The sequence below is a fragment of the Brachycentrus maculatus genome, unplaced genomic scaffold, assembly GCF_059751285.1.
Source record: "Brachycentrus maculatus isolate JH-2025_06_01 unplaced genomic scaffold, ASM5975128v1 h1tg000055l, whole genome shotgun sequence".
Taxonomy (NCBI): domain Eukaryota; kingdom Metazoa; phylum Arthropoda; class Insecta; order Trichoptera; family Brachycentridae; genus Brachycentrus; species Brachycentrus maculatus.
The window spans coordinates 3,196,441-3,218,510 of NW_028280809.1; the positions used below are offsets into that span (position 1 = coordinate 3,196,441).

The 22,070-nt window shown below is 29.7% G+C and overlaps 1 protein-coding gene across 1 annotated transcript in view; it reads left to right on the top strand.

Annotated features, from left to right (window-relative positions):
• The first annotated feature begins 13,347 nt into the window (after positions 1-13,347).
• LOC148311898 (uncharacterized) overlaps positions 13,348-22,070 on the top strand; it is a 102,210-nt gene continuing 93,487 nt past the window's right edge. The window contains exon 1 of the mRNA XM_088278143.1: positions 13,348-13,635. The gene's annotated coding sequence lies outside the window, so the exon portion shown is untranslated. The remainder of the gene's footprint in view (positions 13,636-22,070) is intronic.

Consider the following 22,070-nt stretch of genomic DNA (forward strand, 5'->3'; position numbering starts at 1 on the left):
TGTGTGTGTGTGTGTGTGTGTGTGTGCATGTCTGTGTGTGTGGGTGTGCGTGCTTTCGTGCGTGTGCGTGCGCGCGCGCGTGTGTTAAAAAAAGATCAAAATAATGATGCGTTTTCAATATCACCTTTTTTTATGTTATCAATGTCATGACTATTAATAAGTTAAGAAACAAATAAAAAGAAAACATTTTTTAAAAAATCCAAATTTATATAATTTAAATTTCGGCATTTACCATTAGAAAAGAATATAATCAAGAAATGTTGATATAAAAATATTACATTTTCTTTTATGTTTCTTGCAATATCATTGTTTTTATGGGCTACTATCTCAAGTGATATAGTTATAAAAGAAATATACGAGGTACGCAAATCTCCATAAGGAGTAGAAAAAAATCATAATAACTGAATCTTATATAAGGTTAGTCGAGATTACCGAATCTTGAGGAAGCATTAACTCGAAATTTAATGCTGCTCGTACTTAAATATTAAAACGTAATCTAGGAAATTTATAGGGGATGAAAAAGATATTAAAAATATATTTTGTTAAGTAAAGATTAAGAAAAATAATGAGCAGACACAAATTATCTCACACTTACATATTATAAAATGATGTATCTCACACTTACATATTATGAATTTCGTAGGGCAAATATTTTGAATGTAAGACAAATTTTCATTAAGTCAATTTTAGAGGACTTACACAAAAACAAAGAGCCATACGTCATTAACCACACTAAAAGCACAAGATCAAAAACTGAAGGCAAAATAAATATTCCTCGTGTGAGATCTTCGTTTGCCCAAAGACATTCAAATTTTATAGGCCCTAAAATTTATAATATGCTTCCACAAGAAATATTATGTTCAGTTGGAAATAAATTCAAAATGCACACAAAAGAATAGCTCCTAAAAATTGGAAGATCCCAGCTGGAGCAGCAAATAAAAGTTTGTGTGTGATTAATCTATGTGTCAGTGTTTTATAGTTATATAATCCTATTTTCTAATTTTATAATGTTACTCCTTTAGATTTTACTTTTCTTTTAGTTCAACTCTCCATTTGGTTTCATTTTATAATTATTATTTCATATTATTTCAGTCTTATCACTTTTATATTATCATTAAAAATATATAATGCTGTATTATAAAAAGAATAAGCATACCCTGCCTACCTCAGAACAGGTATCTCCAAATACCTAGTGAGGATAGACAGTGTCCAATAAAAAAATAAATAATAAATATATGTATATATATAAATATGTATAACTTAAGTACAAAATTATATTTAATAATAAACGCTGTCCTGCAGCACTGAACCTAAACCTGAACCTGATGTGATATATATTTGTATATAAATTGATCGCGCTAAACTGAATGTTTTTTCGTTATATTGCATCTAGTATTTGAGTTTAAAATGAAAAAAATATTTTATTGGGTCTTGAAGGGTATGTTGAAGTAAGTAAGAGATACAAAATTTTGTCTTCGGATCCGAGACAATTACTCTTCTAGAATAAGCTGAACTTTGTGATCGCATAGTTACGTCCTTAGTTTTACGTTTCACACGTAATTTTAAAGCACATGCCGCGCTTTGAGCCTTTGATTTTGAATTTTTTATTGTGTGAAATTTATTTTATTAAAAAATACCAATTGAGATTCGTGATAATCGCTCCGAAATAAGGAAAGAATATGCATATAGTACGATTTTTAAGATTGTAAAGTATTTATAAAAACAATACATTCAATTATTATCAATTTGTGCTTAACGTCAGCTGGACGCAGCAAATCTTGGTCACCACTGTCGTCAAAAAAAAGCTATTCAGTACTTCTTATGCTTCCCAAGAGCCTTAATCAAGCTTGCCTCTTTTACAAGGTATTATTAAAGTTACTTTATTTATTGTTCCGGCATTTACTTTGTGGTAAGACATGGTAAAATGATTAAGAAAACACTTGTTTTTATACCACTTGAGATAAATCCAAAAAACCTAAATTCTAATCATAATTTATTAAGTAATATATTGTTTCAAAATTCTTCACCATTGCTATCCATTTTTCCTTTTTTTCAAACTGCGCCCCCTTGACTAACCTCCCCCTAACTTACCCCTCTCCTTATTTATAGAACAGTTTTTTTTATTTATATTTTTATTATTATTTAGACCTGAAGATGGAAGATTAGCTTCCAAAACTAGTAATAATAAATAAATAAACTCAAGTGGTATAAAAACAAGTGTTTACTTAATCATTAAAGTCACTAGTACATATCGCTCACTCCTTTCAACAACGTCATTTATCAAAAATCGTCAATTTTCAGTTGTCACGTTTTCAGAATGGCCAGAAAATGTGCTATATCCCAGCAAAAAAGGCATATTTTTAACTTAATATTTACCCGCTACAGGGCAGAAAGTGTTGTTTTTGCATTTTGAAGAAAAGGTATTGTTTAATTATTTTTTTAAATATCCTAAATATTTTTCAAATGGAGAAAAAACAAACAGGTTTTACCTAAAAAGATCGGTTGCACAGTAAAAAGTTCAATAAGTGGCTTGATATTTATTTTTAATACATTTCATTATATTTTCAAACTTTAAAAACGATCTCCTGAAAAATCAAGCTTTTTGATATTTGATGTTGTTGAAAGGAGTGAGCGATATATCATATTATATTTTATCACTCTACTCGCATTAAAATCAAACCATAACATATTTTTATTAATATTCGTTGCCGCAAGGTTTTTTAACGCTAATTCGAGTTTCCAACAAACAGTACTAAACTATTTTTACTTTAACAATTGATGCGCGGAAACTGGGCTCGTATTATTTGTATGCACAATGCAGATAAACTAAATATGCCTCCATTCGAAAAGAAGGTTAAAAGGGCAGACCTGCCGACTGATTTAGCGTGATTTTTTCAACGAGACAAATGACCCAAATACACCAGCAGCTAACAACGGCTGGGGCAAAACTGCTCTCCACTCAGATCCGTCGAATTTTAACTTGGCTCGAAAAACTTAGCTGTTGGCCTAGTTTGGCCGAATGAGTCAATACCAAATCACGTTAATTCGTCAAATAAATTTATTCAGAAAGGGGTGTGTCTCCCATTGCTCAGAAAACCTATCTTAAAACGTATGTGTGTAAAATGCGAGCTACACTAAAATGTTTACACGTAACTGTCTGAAAACCTACGCTCGATTGAAAAAATCACTGCCTTATTCCTTAGTTTATATTTATACCAATTTACATATCGCTCACTCTTTTCAAGAACGTCATAAATAAAAAATCATCAGTTTTCAGTTGTGCATGTTTTCGGAATGCCCAGAAAATGTACTATATTCCAGCAAAAGCGGCATATTTTTAACTCAATATTTACCCGCTACAGGGTAGAAAGTGTTGTTTTTGCATTTCGAAGAAAAGGTATTGTTTAATTATTTTTTTTTGAATATACTAAATATTTTTCAAATGGAGAAAAAACCTTCAGGTTTTACCTAAAAAGATCTGTTGCACAGTAAAAAGTTCAATAAGTGTCTTGATATTTATTTTTAATATATTGTATTATATTTTTAAACTTTAAAGACGTTCTCCTGAAAAATCAAGTTTTTTTTTTATTTATGACGTTCTTGAAAGGAGTGAGCGATATCTCTAATTTGGTCCAACAATGACGTAACAACACTTTTTTAAAACAAGTTTAATATGTCAAAATGTGTGGAAAGACTATTTACATCGGGAAAAACATCGACAGAATTGATTTTGTGGTGAAATGCTGCGACATGTGGCGTGTCATTGTAGAATTGAGTAAAATGGCGCCATTTATGTTGCTACAACGTCTGAATGACATCAGTATCCTGTATTATTTTTAAAAGTGTAATTACGCCATTGTCACACCAAATAAGCGATATGATAGTATCTGCAGTAATTTACAAATTTGTCTAAAATTTGCAAGATATGTATGATATTTTTATTTTGTAGTGAACGATTTATTCGGCATTTTTGACATCTCAACATTGAAGTAGAAGAATATGAAAATATGGGTATTAACAGGGCTTACGATCTGTCATAGGCTGGTTAACCTGTCCGGGAGTATGGCCGTACATGTACGCCCATACTCATCTCACTTTACACACGTGTAACATTCACCATTCTACCCATAATTGAGAACCACACTTCTCAAATTTTGGAAGTCATATATATCATCAATCTCATGACGTTCCATGATTGAGTTCACAACAGCCATCTAAGATTGGTTTTAGAAAGCGTTTTTTTAGCAGAGACCCTTTTATTTGTATTTAAGACTAAACCCGGATTATTTTATATACTAAAAAACGCCTGAAAACCTGATTGACAATTTTTATGCACGTGTAAAGAGATATCGTATATCTAGGAGTTACAAAAATTTGAGGTGCTTGTTTGTCTATCATGGGTAGAATGATATAGAAAATGACTGTTGCACGTGTATAAAGTGATCACTTAACCAGCCTATGACGGTAAGTCGTAAGCCCTGTAAATACTTAGACTTATCCTTATTCTTCTTCATCAATATTGAGATGTCAGAAATGTATAAATACGCACAAGAAACTGAATACCATCTCAACATAGATGAAGAATAATGAAATCTTCTTCATCTATGTTGAGAAGTAAAAATGTAAAAATAACTGCCGAGGAGAGAAACCTAGATTTGTGAACATGTATATGGACACGCTCAAAATGTTGTGAACTTCTTCGGCATTGAATCGAGTCATAAGAAATGAATGGTAATTTACCTCGTTCGTGTTTCGAAGTAAATGTTTAACGCTTTGTTTCATTCTTGGCGCAGAAATTCTGGCAGGAAGTAGATAAAGGATGCTTTGTCACTTCCGCTTGGCTCGTTAATGTTTTATATTTTCTAAATCCACGGGGTAGAACCATTAACGGCGATACAAGACATAATTCCACACTAGTTGTGATAACGCTAGTTTCCTAAAAGTAAGCTGTTCCAGAGAAAATAAGATGCTATCTAGGTAAGGTACTTGCATAGTTTTGGTGTCTGCTGAAAATTCTCTTTGCAGTTTATTTGAATAATTATTTTCTTCTCAACAAGGGCTTACGAGGAAGCCTTTCGGTAAATGAGGTTTTCAGATATTGGCAAAAAACTTTCAACCGTTTAAAAAACCTATTTTGTAAGTGTATATTTTGTTTTTAGCTTAGTTTTTGAAGTACACATTTAAAAAAAAATTGTACAAAAATGTTATATTAGTATTTTACCACTCACCGAGGTTTTTATGTCTACCGGTTTCGAGACTTACCCGTCTCTTCGTCAGGACAATCACTAACATCTATTGTTACCTATTGTTTGCATGCTGTGGTAGTGATTGTCCTAACCAAGAGACAAGTGCGTCTCAATACCGGTAGACACAAAAATCTCGGTGAGTGGTTATTTACTAATATTATTAACATTTTTGTTAAAGCAAATGCTTTAAATATGAATAATATTGAGAAAAATACATATTTAGAAACTCATTTGTGAATTTGGAATGTAGTTTATAATATCAACCTTATATTCCAACGAATTTCTGATAGACTTACATTAAAAACCAAGCATATTTGTACCAATACCAAATAAATGCACGCAATTAACAAATTCATTCATATTTTCTGTTCAATCGTTAAATAACTACGATTTTTATTATGTTAACTACCAAAAGCCAATTACTCGGCTTTTCGCTCCAACTGTAAACGACCAAACACCGATTAGTTGGTTTTTCTACCCTACTTACTGAAAATAATTCTCACAATTATGGACATCACTTTATCTATTTCAAATTTGAACTATTCATTGAAAAGAAATTTTTACTAGAAATAAAAAATAAAATAAATATAATTTATGCAGTATTATTTGTCAAAATTTTACACGTTAAAGACAAAATGTTTAATAAATACAAAATGTACCGTAGAATGGGGCTGCTTGAACATTGATGTGTTACTTGAGCCCAGTACAAAAAGAGATTTAAATCTGTATTTGGTCCACAATAATGAATGTATAAGTGTCACCTCTCAGGGAAACAATGAATCATGTCGATATGTTCGTTATTGTAGACCAAATACAGATCTAAATAATAAAAAATACTGGGCTCAAGTAACACATCAAAGTTCAAGTAGCCCCGTTCTACGGTATCTATAATGTATCACAAAACGACATTTTTATAATTTCAAGTGGAAAAATATTGTCTTCAACTTGTAAATTTTCGACAAATAATAGTTTATATAATAATAATAGTAATTAATAAATTTGAAAACGATAGTGATGTACATAATTGTGGGAATTATTTTCAAAACGAAGAGTAGAAAAACCGACTAATCGGTGTTAGGTCGTTTACGGTTAGCAGCGAAAAGCCGACAAGTCAGCTTTTGGTGATGTGTTAAATGAATGTTTGATTTATTGATACATATTTTTTCATGCCAGTCAAATGCTAGGTTGAGCTCCCTGGGATGCTCAGACTTCCATCTTCTTTCATAAAAATAAGAGAAGAATGATACATGTTTCATATAAAGTTGATATACCTTTAAAAAAACTTTTAACGAGTAAAGAAGTTAACTGTAACTTTAGTTCCAGACTTTTATTTCTAACGACTTTGAAATGTTAAAACCGGATAACGATAAGTATTGTGATGAAGTTAATGGATTCCGGAAAAATTAGTTGAATTTTTTTTTACAATTTTTACTAAGTTTTCTAAATCATTTTAGCATTATTTTTCCCTGCTATTCCGGCCCTGGTGGCAGTGTGAATATTGCCCACTGTTGCTAAGTCCCAAAGAATTATGCCAAAGCATTACTTGTAATACGAACCTTGGCTGTCGTGCCAAATACCCAATTTGCTCATTTTGCATGTGCACAGTCTGCAGATGCGACGCTACTAAAGGGAGTCGACGAAAAGTTTACACACGATAAGAAAATGCCGAAACATGTGTTTCCATTTTCATTTTATTTTTAACACAAATCACTTTTTCCATCTCGTAATCTAAATATTAGGTGAAAAATTCAAACATTATGGCATCTCAACATAGATAAAGAAGAATATGGAAATATGGGAATTTACAGGGCTTACGGCCCATCATAGGCTGATTATTTTTGGAACTCCTAGATATATTGATCAATCTCATGACACAGTATATATGAGTTCACAACAGCGATCTATGTTGGATTGAAGAAAGCTTTTATTTAACAGAGACCCTTTTATTTGTATGCATGATCCTAACCGCATTATTCAACATAATGGAAGATGCCAGAAAACATGAATTTCAAAACTTGGTTTAACATTGATCTTTTTGTTAAGCATGAAAGCAGATGTTGTAATACAACTCAAATGCTTAAACTTATTAAAAATAAATATTTCATTGTGAAATTGGCAGGATCGAACCCGCAACCCCAGTTTCAGATCCAAACCACGGATTATTTTCATATATTGGAAAACGCCTGAAAACATTTACTTTTTTTATGGAGCTTATAATTTGACCACTTTTTATTTACAACATTTTAAGTATGTCCAAATACTTGTTTACAAATCTGGATTATCTCTTACTTAGGAATTAGTTAGATGTAGAAGAATATGGAAATCTGAGAATTTACAGGGCTTATTACTTGTCAAAGGCTGTTTAAGAGATCACTTTATACATGTGTAACATTCACCATTCTATCCATGATTGACAACCACATTACTCAAATTTTTTGAACTCCTTTATGACCCTGTATATATGAGTTCACATCAGCGATCTTTGTTGGATTGAGGATAGCTTTTATTTAGCAGAGATTTTTATTTGTATGCAAGATCCTAACCGGATAATTCAACATAATGGGAGATGCCAGAAAACATGATTTTCAAAACTTGGTTTAACATTGATCCTTTTTTTAAGCTTGTCTGCAGATAGGATAGTAAGTATATGAAAGGCAGATGTTGTAATACAACTCAAATGCTTTAACTTATTAAAAATGAATATTTCATTTTGATATTGGCAGGATCGAACATCCCATTAAAAATTAATCTGAAAACGTTATTGATTCAGATAAATAACATTTCATAAATCTTTTTATTAAACTTATCACACTTTTTATCAAACTAATCACACTTTTTATTAAACTTTCTAACTTTTTTATGCTACTGTTGCGAAAAAAACATGTGTTTTGTTTTATTGTATGTATTAATAATGTAATAATACCTCAGATAGGGGGAACATGACAAATTTCATCGTGTGTATGTAATAATATTTCTGTTTCATTGAGAATATATTTTTTTACGAGATTTCAGCATTCATATGGAAATATTTTCGATGTAGCCAGAATGAATAAATTTATGATCATCCTGAGAAGCAATATTATTGAGAATATTTTTATATTTATAAGCGATTGGATGGATCAATTATTCTGTGGTATTTTAGGTCATAGAGTCGTTGTCCACTTTACTTTACTAAATAGGATTTTTTCACGTATCTATATATTCAGCAAAACAAATCTTAAACGGGGTTAAGTACTGATAGTATTGAGTAAAAGCTGCGTGATGGTTAGTTAATTAGTTTTTTTTAGTTATAAAAATGCCAATTATTTACTGTACAAAACACAATTAATAATTTTTTTATATTAAACGCGTCTTTCTTTCTCTTTTAGTCTAAAGAGCTTAAAATAAGGTCTTACATAAAACTATCACTCACTCCTTTCAAGAACGTCATAATATATCAAAAATCGTAAATTTTCAGTTATGCATGTTTTCAAAATGCCCAGAAAATGTACTATATCCCAGCGAAAGAGGCATATTTTTAACTTAATATTTACCCGCTACAGGGCAGAAAATGTTGTTTTGCATTTTGAAGAAAAGGTATTGTTTAATTATTTTTTAAAATATCGTAAATATTTTTCAAATGGAGAAAATACCGTAAGGTTTAACCTAAAAAGATCTGTGCACAGTAAAAAGTTCAATATGTGGCTTGATATTTATTTTTAATACATTGTGTTATATTTTTAAACATTAAAACGTTCTCCTGAAAAATCTTCTTGGAAAAGTTCTTGAAAGGAGTGAGCGATATGTATGTACATACATATATTTACTAAGCAATACTATATATTTGTTACTTATCTCGCTAGATGTGTATTATAACATACATGTATGTACTATAAAATAGCAAAAAAACGTATAGTCGGGTCTTCTCAGAGTGCTACTATCTCGAATAACGTTAAATCGAAAAATGGAATCGACAATTTGGCTGTCGATATAAATCACACGGGATTTTCGGCATTCATGCGATTCCCAGCACTTGACCTGATCCTATTCATCTTCTCGTTTCCGGTGATTCCGATTTATTATTTACTCGTTTAGTGAAACAAGTAAAATCACAAAGTATTCAGGAAATGAATAAAATATAACAACGCTTAGTTTCTTTTAATGTTTCTTGTATGTTACGACGTTAGAACATGTTTTACCCAAACACATACACACACACACACATTTATATATATATATATAATATATATATATATATATATATATATATATATATATATATATATATATATATATATATATATATATATATATATATATATATATATATATATATATATATATATATATATATATATATATATATATATATATATATATATATATATATATATATATATATATATATATATATATATATATATATATATATATATATATATATATATATATATATACATATATATATATATATATATATATAAATACATACATGCGATGGATACAGACATTTATTTGGTCCAATGGTGCATAGGGAACTGCGTCATATAAACGCAGTGTTATCTTTACGCATCGTTTACGCATGAAGGAAAGGTGATCAGCCCTCCACTTCAGGTACCAGTCCAGGGTAATATTGAATAAATATAACAGTGAAAAAATCACTTATATTTATTTTACCCCCCTTGGGAATCGAACCCGGGACCTACAGAACGGTAGCCGCGCGTGCTGACCATTAACACTATGGAGGCGGACGAAATTTAAAGGAATTACTTGATGAATTATTAATAAGAACACAAATACTGTTGTCAATTATGGAAAAAAAAAATGTTAGACGTGATCACCTTAATGCAGTCTATGACTGGTTGTCAACCCTGTTAATACCCAGACTTTTGTATTCTTCTTCATCTATGTTAAGATATCAATAAAAATACGGTCATCTGTAAAAATATATAAATGTGGAAACGGAGTTTTTCGATATTCTTACAATCAAAGATTATACCTCATTTATCATTAGGTATTATTTTTTTTTTTCGCGAGAATAAATGTTTAGTTAGAAAAATGTACTAAAATAACATTAAATTAATTGAATTTTTTAGCGATACGAGAAGTTAATGAGATTTGTACATATTTATGTGTATTTTTACGAGTTATTTCCGTTGTTTTAAGTAAATTTGGCAAGTTTACTAACGCTAAATTGACATTGGATACGATCTCTTCAGTTTATTTCAGGGTTTTTATGGTCAATAATTTTCAACGTGAATATACTCGTACTCTCTCAGCTTAAGTACCTGACCTTATTTACAGCTTAAGTGCTGAAAATAAAAATTCATGCTGTGACGTACTCTGTTGAAAAAACATGAAATTTATCACGAGAAATATTTTTTAAAATGAAATATTACATCATTTAAAATCACGATTAAATGTATAAAATTATGATATTTTTGAATACATACGACAGTGTTAAAATCATTGTAATAAATTGTCCGCCTCCGTAGTGTAATGGTCAGCACGCTAGGCTACCACTTACTTACTAGAGGTCCCAGGTTCGATTCCCAGGGGGGTTGATTCTTTCACTATAATATTTATTCAATATTACCCTAGACTGGTACCTGAAGCGGAGGGCTAATCACCTTTCCTTTGTGTGTAATCGCTTATATGATGCAGTGCTCTATGCACCAACGGGTGTGGATAAGGGTTTTGAAAAAAAATCACATTATTTTTAAATTTCGAGACAAAGTAGCATTCAAATGGATTTTTACCAGTGAAAGGTAGAAACATGCTTTTTGAAAAACAGTTTTTGGACCGCAACGATAACACACGAAATACTCAATATTGCTGATGGTAGACAACTAGCTTCTTGACAGCTGCTGTTATTTTTTTTTGTTTTCGGTTTTGTTGTTCATATTTTAAAAAATATTATCATTGCTTCACAAGCATTATGAAATGAAAAATGTGCGCTTTTAATTTTTTCTATGCCATTAAACCAGACTGAGCCACAACAACGCGTGGCTGGGGAGTTGGTTAATTAATAAAAATATTTGTCATTTGAAGGTAAAAAATAATTACTCGGTTTGAAATAAAGCAACACATATTTATGATTGTTTACAAAAATAAAATTTCGTTCAATAAGAAAAAGATATTTGCTTTTACGATATTTTGCCGGGAAGGTGTCCAATATATTTGATTTATCAAAGAAACAGTGTGCTTTGAATAGTTTGGCATTGTGTGTAGCCCCTTCAATAATAAATTTAATATCAGCCTTGACACAGGCCGCCTGATCGATTAAATTATTGTTACATTTTCTCCTCCCTAGGGTGGTGGTCTAGTGTCAAAACGGTCGACTTAAAACTGGGGTCTTTTTGTGCAATCGCATTTTAGGTACGTATAAACCAAACTTTGGTACTAGAATACCAAAGTTCAATGGTTGATTTTGAAAAAACGATTTCTGCATTAAATATTAAAGAAGTCATAACTTATTCGGTGTTTTTTGGATTCAACAACATTAACAACGGATTTAAAACGACTCACAGCAACACCAAACCGATTTTTAACCGATAAATTCATCACTTTAATACATGGGGATATAATAAAATACACGTGGAGCCGATATACACGACTAAGTTTGGAGAGGTCCTTGCAATATATCCAATTTTTGCCTATACCCCCAAATTAACCAGCTTCCTGACGTATATGTATAAAATAGAACCCAGTCCGGGATCCAAAATAAATTAACTGAAAAAATACTTTATGGAAAGATATATGTGTCAATGATTAGTACATTTTCTCATTTGTTTCCTTGAAAATTGCTCCTTTCCTTACGTTTTTTATATGACTATTTACTGTACCTTTTATTGTTTATATTTACCCTTTTTCCCTTTATTTTCTCATTTGTGTTTCAGTATTGTTAGCATTAATTCCATATCCCAAAACGAGTACTTGAAATTACTAATCGGGAACTAGAAAAAAATTATGATTACTATTTACTGACCCTAGTAGTCTAACCTTAAAAGTAACGAATGCTGTAAGGAATCATGCACCATACACGCGCGAGTGTCGGGATTCATATGACATAATGTGTTGAAATAGTAGATAGTATACTAATCAGATGTTTTTCCTTATTTGCGAACATGTTTTTTCAGATTAAAAAAAAAAAACAAAAATCAAGTTTACTTTGTGGTCGGACACTAAAACAAAATGTTGGTTATGTTAGAATAAAACCACTTACCGAATTTTAATGTCTACCTCGAAACGTGCCTATTTCATCACCAGAATCACCTGCACACCAATATGCACAAACCTTTAACTTCAAACCGAAGTCGCAATATATTGAATCAAATGGGTTTTAAGACTGTCCAATAATGACATATGCACAGTGTAATCACTGCTGACTTGCGTTATTTTTTTTCTAATATCTATGATAAATTCATTCTGATACTCTATTGGTAACTATTTTTAATCTATGTAAAAAAAACATACCCACTGACTTTAAGACGTGACAAATTAAATATTTTTTATATTTTTCTGGGCCTCAAATGCATTCAACGGTACATAGGAAACTACGTCGAATCGTTGCAATATTAGTTTAAAATTAATTTCATCATAACAACGTTATCAGTCATGATAATATTACATACGTGTATATATATATATATATATATATATATATATATATATATATATATATATATATATTTATATTTATATATATATATATATATATTATATATATATATATATATATATATATATATATATATATATATATATATATATATATATATATATATATATATGTATATATATATGTGTGTGTGTGTGTGTGTGTGTGTGTGTGTGTGTGAATAAAATACATAAATTTATTTGAACTCTTCTGAAAAAGGCTAATTACTTTACTACAGTGGTGGATAAAGCTTAATAAAAGTAGCTAAAGCGACAAACGATTTTAAGAGTTTTTTTCAAAGGGTTACTGTATCTTAACGTGTTTAGGTACCCATTCCAATTGGGTAGGTTCTAGATAGGTACCTACATACCGCAGCAGTGGTGCCTAGGCCTACCGGAGACCAAACTAAAAGTATAGAGAATACAGAAAATAGATGTCAGTGCGCCCTGCCCACGGGTTGCGGTAGGACGTCTTTGCCGAGCGCCGCCGCAGTCGAGTTTCCCGCGCGAATACTATTTTCCGTGGAAAACGTCAGATTACGTTTTGTCATGAGGCTGCCTTTGTCAACCGTTTTCATTTCCGAAATGTGCCATTTTAGTGTTTGTTTTCTTGGCCGATTCTTTTGTTAGATAACTCTGTGTGTAAACAATAGCCGTTTTATCTCACAATGTATCCGGCGATTTGAAAAGTTTTTCAAACTTTTTGGGCTCTGTTAATGAAGGGTTATTGTCACATCAAAACGCAATAAAAGTAAGTACCTTTCAAAATGTTTTCAAATTGCTTATATCTATGTTATCATATAATTTTAAAAACTTTTAACGTGTCGATTTATATTTAAAAATTTTAAAACTACTTATCTTGGTAATTTCTAAGATTTTTTTGTATTTTTTGCCAATTACATTTTTGGCCATACATTTCATGATCGAATTATTGTTTTTTTGTTGGAGCATATCGTAAAACTTGAAAATCGTACATTTAAAATCAAATACAGGTTAATTATTTTTTTCTGAGTAAATTTTACCGCCTCCGTAGTGTAATGGTCAGCACCCTCGGCTACCGTTCTGGAGGTCCCGGGTTCGATTCCCAAGGGGGGTAAAATAAATAGAAGTGATATTTTTACTGTAATATTTTTTCAATATTACTACCCTGGACTGGTACCTGAAGCGGAGGGCTGATCACCTTTACTTCATGTGTAAACGATCAACATAACACTGCGTTTATATGACGCAGTGCCCTATGCATCATTGGGGTGCGGATAAGTTTTTTATTATTTTTTTTTATTTAAATTTTACAGTTAACTTTTTTCTTTTTTGTTTCCGAAAAAATCAATATAATTACACAGTTAAAAATCATAATAACATTTTATCATTCTGATCATGTAAGATATAAGGATATTATTAAACCCATTCAAATTATTTTTATCCTTACTTTTTACTTAAAATAAAACAATTCAACGTGAATAACTCGTATAAAATAGACACCATAACCAATAAACGCGATGACATCTGACTATTTTTCGATTTCGATGAAGAAATATCTTATTTATAAATGATTTATTCTTCAAATATACTAATGATATTTCTACCCGTAACACACTTTAAAAGGTAACTCGTTTATTGAATGGTAAATTTAATTATTTTTTTAAAAATTAAACACTTGAATATACCACTTGATGAGTTCTATTTATATATACCTACGACTAGTTTCGAAAACTAACAGATGTTTTCATCTTCTGGTAAAAATTAAAACTAGTTTAATTTGTACCAGAATGTGAAAACATCTGTAAGTTTTTGAAACTAGCCGTATATATAAATAAAACTCATCAAGTGGTATATTCAGGTGTTTAATTTAAAAAAAAAATCAACATGTCATTCCACAAAGTTAATACCGAATCAATAAATAAGGTAAATTTAAAATAAATATAAAAAATCCCTCTTTTGATTCCATCTACCTCTCTCCCCCTCAATTCCTTATCTGATCTATATTTTCCTATACTTTACGGCTACATAAAATACAATGTTGATATTATTTAATCATTTATACGGCAACTCCTTTAAAATTATGTTTACTTTTTTTTTCTTCATTTTTGTCTACAAGCACTATCTGCCTTCAACTTTCAGGCTGTATAAGATATAAACGTTGAACACCATTTCATTCAAACCCTTATCCGTACCTCAATGGTGCATAGGGCACTGCATCATATAAACGCAGTGTAATCTTGATCGTTAACATATGAAGGAAAGGTGATGAGCCCTCCGCTTCAAGTACCAGTCCAGGATATTATTGAATAAGTATTAGAGTGAAAAAAATCACTTATATTTATTTGATCCCCCCCTGGGAATCGAACCCGGGACCTCCATAATGGTAGCCGAGCGTGCTGACCATTACACTACGAAGGCGGACACTATTGAACACTATTAGTGGCACGTATTTAGTTAATGGTAGATATTTCTTCTTATCAATAAGGCTGCCTAAGTCCATTTATTCCGTACAAGTTTAATAAATAAATGATATATAAATAGAATAATATTCTCTGACCCTTAACCGGACTAATGATGCATAGGGCACTGCATCACACCGACGCAGTGTCGTTTAGATACTTAATTACTTGAAGTCGAGGTGATTAGTTATGCACTTCAGGGACCAGTCTAGGGTGATATTGAATAATTATCAAAGTGAAAAATCACTTTTACTTATTTTTACCCCCCAGGGAATCGAGCCCAAGACCCTTGGTACGATATAAACCGCTATAACCACTACTCTATGGAGCCAGACAAAATATCCCTTTAAGTTAAATATACTATTTATTTCAATAAATAACATTTTTTACATAATCTCTATAAACATGAAATAGAACTAAAATATAATTTATATTTGAAGCACTAACTTTGTGATTTTCCATTTTACTATTAAAATGTAACTTCGTTTTAATATCACTAAAAATTAATAGTGAATTTAAAACAAAGTTCCATTTTAATTATAAGAACTAAAATAATTAAGCGAAATAAAATTAACTAATTATTGTTGCCCAAATGTGTATGAATAACTTTATAAATGGCAGTAGTAAAAATGTGTTTCCAATATCGAAATTGTAAATACGAGTGTATCGCCTTTTTTAGTTTTTTTGTTACGTGTACTGCTAAATTTGTTAACGAATTTTGTTGATTTAACCTACATTATTCTTTGTGTATGAAAACGCAAACATATAACCATACATATTTACAGACCTTTTGTGACGATTTAAACAATAAATTTGGTTTAAATGTTTGACAGTTTCGCGAGGCAACTGATTTGTTTACTTAATAAAAATGAAAATACACTTTCTGTTAACAACACGTTAATAATGAAAAATGGTTATTTACTTTGAATTACAATTTTCAGTACCTTGTAATAATAACTTGTCATATAAAGCCCTTTACCTTATAAATTTCGTTTTAAAATATACATTTCAGTAAAATTCATTTATGTTTATAACAACGTTTTGAGTGTGTCCAATAACGGGTAGAATTGGTGAATGTTACACGTGTGTAAAGTGATCACTTAAACCAGCCTATGACGATCGTCAGCCTCGTAAATGCTCAGACTTCCATATTCTTCTTCATCTTTGATGAGATGTCAAAAAATAATATGTTTATAACAGTCATTTTAAAAGATAAATAAGTATATAATTTATATTTGAAGCACATATTTGGGATTTTTAATTTTATAATTGAAATATGACTTTGTTTTAAAATCATTATAAATTTTATTCATAGTGAGTTTAAAATAAAGTTACATTTTAATTGTAAAATGTAAAATCACAAAATAAGTGTTACAAATATAAATTGTAATCACTGTAAATATTTTATTATTACTTAATTATAAAGTCTACCGGTTAGCTTCTAAATCAGTAAACATTATAATCAAGTTATAATAAAATATTTATATTGATTTTAAAACAAAGTTACATTTAAATTACCAAAGAACTACATTATATTTATTTAAAATTAATTCGTTTTTCCAAAATAATTCACATTTCAGCGTTTTTCAGATAACGAATTATGAAAAATATTTTTACGTGATTCGACTAACCCGAATTAAACATTACCTTACATAAGCTTGTATGAGTACCTGTATGCTACCCCGAGTACCTTACCCAGAACTTGCATTCTCCTTTCCATATCAAATATATTCCACTCGCTGATCAAAGAATAAGGAGCGCAGGATTGTCATCTAAATTTGAGTGCATTTAATTGGCGCTTATTATAGTAACAAAAATACAATAAGTTATGTTTGCAACAGTAAAACAGAAAATCAATATATTTTATTGTAACTGCAGACGGTTAGTAGAATTCCATATTAAATTGTTGGTTAGTATATCCAAAATAAAACAAGGTTTGTTGGATTGAATTCTACATTTATTTATGTATATGTTAATACGTGACGCGTTTCGTCTTCTTAAGTAGACGAAACGCGTCACGTATTAACATATACATAAATAAATGTAGAATCCATTCCAACAAACCTTGTTTTATTTTGGATATATTACCCAACAAAATCAATATAGGTAATTAAATTCAATTTAAATAATCAGCAATTAAATCAGTCACTGTTTATCTTCACTATGTATAGTAATGATCAGCACTCCGCCTCCGTAGTGTAATGGTCAGCACGCTCGGCTGCCGTTCTGGAGGTCCCGGGTTCGATTCCCAAGGGGGGTAAAATAAATATGAGTGATTTATTCACTGTAATATTTATTCAATACTACCATGGACTGGTACCTGAAGTGGAGGCCTGATCACCTTTCCTTCATGTGTAAACGATCAAGATAACACTGCGTTTATATGACCAATGTATCATTGGGGTGCGGATAAGGGTTTTATTATATTATTATGTATAGTAAATACCTGTTCTGAGGTAGGCAGTATTTACTTATTTTTATAAAATACGTTAAATTTTTTCAAAAATATATATAAATCTTCGTGATATATCGTCCTTAGGGCCAAACATATTTAAAACAAAAATACTTGGAAAATACCAATTTTTCTTAAAATCCATTGTGACACGTGTTTCGATGCATTCCGTTTACAACATAACGTATCTTATATATATATATATATATATATATATATATATATATATATATATATATATATATATATATATATATATATATATATATATATATATATATATATATATATATAATTATTAAAGTCTGTATAAAATATAACATAGTTTAAACAGTATTTGAAAATTATTGAATTTACCAAGTGATATTTAAATTGAAAAAAAATAGGACATTTTTCTAAAGTTACTCCCGGATCAATATTTGAAATTGAATATTCATGTTTCATAGAATACAAAAAAGTTATTCAAACTTGATTTTTTGTTGCTGAAAAGCATCTACCCAGAACCGCCCAATCGATGCTGTAACTGCAAACCGGGTTAACCGAATCATTCAATGTCAGTTGATTAGACCCTCGTTCCACTGGGTCATGATTTCGGCACAGACAAGGGGCGTTCAACCCTCCTCCGCCGACTTCCTCAATCCTACTTCAACATACTATCTGTTCACCTGCCAATTCCACGTGTTTCCTGTGCCCGACATGTTTTCAGTCTGGAGATTCCGAAAGCGACCTCAGAAACACGCGGTTTACCTGTTTATATATATATATATATATATATATATATATATATATATATATATATATATATATATATATATATATATATATATATATATATATATATATATATATATATATATATATATATATATATATATATATATATATATATATATATATATATATATATATATATATATATATATATATATATATATATATATATATATATATATATATATATATATATATATATATATATATATATATATATATATATATATATATATATATATATATATATATATATATACATATAAATATATTGATCTTGAACAATATTCATTTTTTACATTGAACAAAAATTTTTGAAGGAGAAATTTTTATGTTGTTTACTTTTTACAAAAAACGTCAATTTTATAGTATTTTTGTGAGCGTAAGTGGTTCTTTATAAATAAAATTTTTCAAATTGTGCTAGAGTGGTTTCGAACCCAGAAACTGACTCAAGACTCCGCGACACTAACCATGACCACAACGCGACATTAATAAGTCGTAAATTGAATAAAAAAGCTATTATATAGTAAACTTTCGAATTATTACACATCCTGATACTGACTGATGCTGATCTGCGACATCGCTTGTCCTATTTTGTATCCCATTTGCACCACGGATATCCATATGTACCTATGTTATTGTATACATATGTATAAACAAACTCACGTATATGTCGGGCAAATCAGTGTCCCCTTCAATACGTGTATCTAATAAATTAACACTAGTTTGACTAATTTGTTTCGGGAATATGACTGTATCCTCCTATATAATGTCGAAGTGTTTAAATTTTTGAAAATTGTATCGGCATAATATGAAACCTAAAAAATGTTTTATTCTGACATGTGTAGGTTTATGATTTTTTTCACTTATTTTTTTTTAATGCTCGTTTTGAAGCAGGTACAACAGAGAGACCACGATATATAAACAAAAATATGAATGAATTTGTTGGCTGAATTTATAATTTTGAAATACATTGTTCGTAAAAAAAAAATATTGTGAAAGCTATGTCTATGAAAATTTTCCTTATCTTAAATACATGCAACTTTTTTTTAAAAACTAGTAAAATAAAATTGTATTACGTCATTTTCAAGAATCCTGCGGATAACTGATATTTTTCTTCCTTATTTTCTAACTTTTTGTTATTCCCGCTTTTCACGAGTATAATATAATACTTCATCAAAATCATTTGATATATAAATCCAAACATAATAAAAGGACCTACCAGCGTAAAACTCAGAGGATTAATACAGGTGTATTTAACATTCGAAATTAACATTGCGAATGTTACAAAACATATTTGATAATTCTATATTACCTTTTAAACAAGACGTTTAACCTTTAGACCCTCTTGTTATTTTAGGGTTCAGGTTAAGCATCAATGTTTGTATTTTAAACAGAGTTCTTAACTTTTTGAATATTATTTATTTACTCAAATTTTCGCACAGGATATATCGCTCACTCCTTTCAAGAACGTCATAATCAAATTACTTGATTTTTCAGGAGAACGTTTTTAATGTTTAAAAATATAATACAATGTATTAAAAATAAATATAAAGCCACTTAATGAACTTTTTACTATGCAACACATCTTTTTAAGTAAAACCTGAAGGTTTTTTCTGTATTTGAAAAATATTTAGTTTATTTAAAAAAATAATTAAACAATACCTTTTCCTCCAATTGAAAAAAACAACTCTTTCTGCCCTGTGGCGGGTAAATATTAAGTTAAAAATATGCCGCTTTTGCTGGAATATAGTACATTTTCTGGGCATTCCGAAAACATGCACAACTGAAAATTTACGAATTTTGATTTATGACGTTCTTGAAAGGAGTGAGCGATATGTACACTGGCGATATTATAGTAATGAAGTGATATTTTCAACAACAACAAAAAAGCAAAAATCAATAGCACTGAACCGACTGTGCTTGTTTTTATATATAAATGAGAAGGAATTAGCATAATTTATAAAACATTACAGTATGGATGATTTAATAATTTTAATATTATGTACGGATAGTACTTTAAATTGATTAAATCAAGGAAAGCAATGAAATGTTATGAATGAAGGGGAAGGAGAATAGAAAATGAATTTGGATTCAAGCACAGGATCATATGATGGACAGTTAGGGGTCCAAGGATACGAGTAGGTAGAAATATTTAAGACTTTCCTTGAAGGTTATCAGAGTAGGTGTATGGGTAATTTATTCCATAGTCTGCTAGCTTTATATGCATAAAGTTATTCACGATAAACATTGACTTAAATATCTTATTTTTAACCTTTAGAATGTTTGATTGATAAAATTATAAGAAAATATTTAAAAAAATCTTTTAAAATATATATTTTATTAATTTAAAAATATATTTTATTAATTTATTCGCAGTCACTTTGTGGTGATATCTATAAATTTTTAATCAATGTTTTACTTGGTAAATACAGTGTTTGAAAATGATGCGGAATGCATCAAAACACGCGTCACAATAGATTTTAAGAAATAACGGTATTTACCAAGTAAAACTTAAATTAAAAATTCAAATATTTCCTCGGTTAATTTTTAATATGGATTATTTAGCTATTAGTTTCTAATCGAGAAATATCATAAATAAATTTAAAATAAATAAATCACCTTTTTTATCTTGTGTTTTGAGAATGACCAAATATAATAATAAATCAATAATAATCCACAATAAATTAAACATTATTCTTGACTAAACATCTCATTTGTTGAGTGTTTTTGGCTCTATTGCAACGTTTTACATTGTAAAAAGTGTTATTTTACATAAAACCCCTTGAATCAAGCCTTAATACGTCAATACACTACTTGCCACTAGCAACAAAAAAACATCAATTCTCCAAATAGAAATTTACGCCATTTAAAATAGACCCTGGACTCCGAATAAAATATACCATAGAATGACACTACACATTTCCCAGTCTTTTCAGTTTACAAAGCCATTCGTTCTCGACTATTTAATATGTACTAGTATGTTGGACTTGACGTAGCAAATTTGCTTATGTCGAAATGAGTTAAAACCTTAAAGAAACCAAGAAATAAAGGAACGGGTTCAAAAGACAAAAGTAAACCTGGGAATTTACCTTTTGGGTTTTAGTTTTGTTTTATTTTATAATGTTTGCGGGGTAGGTTTTAGTTCAAATACGGAACAGACAATATAAGTTAAAATAAACAAAACAAATACATACACATATGTATACACACATCTTTTTACATAATATCATTAACAGTATTTTTTTTATCGTTATTATGGAATTTTGTAGTAAACTGACTTATTAATACATTAAATTTAAACTTATTTCAACTGATTTTTCTTAATTTTCCTTACAATTTTAATTCCACGTGTTATGCAGAAAATCAATGCACACCTTATATTATTTTTAAAAACACTTGAATATAGCACTTTATGAGTTTTATTTATATATACGACTAGTTTTGAAAACTCACAGATCTTCTGGTAAAAAATTAAAACTTGTTTATTTTTTGACATAAGATGAAAACATCTGTGAGTTT